Genomic DNA, 450 nt, shown 5'->3' with positions numbered 1-450 from the left:
ACGGCGGGAAGTGGTGAGGAAGGAGCTTGCTTAGCCGTCTGGGTCCTAAGGTCACGAGTTCTGACTGTCAAGCGCGGGTGGGGGTGGAAGGGAATGGCCAGGGGCGGGCGCCACCCTGCGGCGAGCCCGAGGGCCGGGCACCCAGACACCTCCCGGCCGCGCTAGGCTCAGTGCACGAGGGGGCACCTGCGTGCTCCAGGGGTCTTCGCACCGCACTGGGGATTAGCAGGCACCGGCCAGGCAGGAGGGCCACCGGGGTCAGCAAGTCCCGTCTGCTCCCGGCCGACAGCTGCTCCCCTGCAAGGTCAGACCGCCTCTCACGGCAGTGCCGGATACTCGGGCGCGGATTGGCCGGCTGAAAATAGCGTAAAAAGTGTTTGAAAGGCCCAATCAGCGCTCAGCCTCTCCGCGCTAGCCAATAGAGAGCCGGGAGGCGGCAGGGAAAGCGGG

This window comes from Tupaia chinensis, unplaced genomic scaffold (assembly GCF_000334495.1).
Source record: "Tupaia chinensis unplaced genomic scaffold, TupChi_1.0 Scaffold149383_1, whole genome shotgun sequence".
In the NCBI taxonomy this organism is placed as follows: domain Eukaryota; kingdom Metazoa; phylum Chordata; class Mammalia; order Scandentia; family Tupaiidae; genus Tupaia; species Tupaia belangeri.
Note: the sequence above shows the minus strand (reverse complement) of the source record.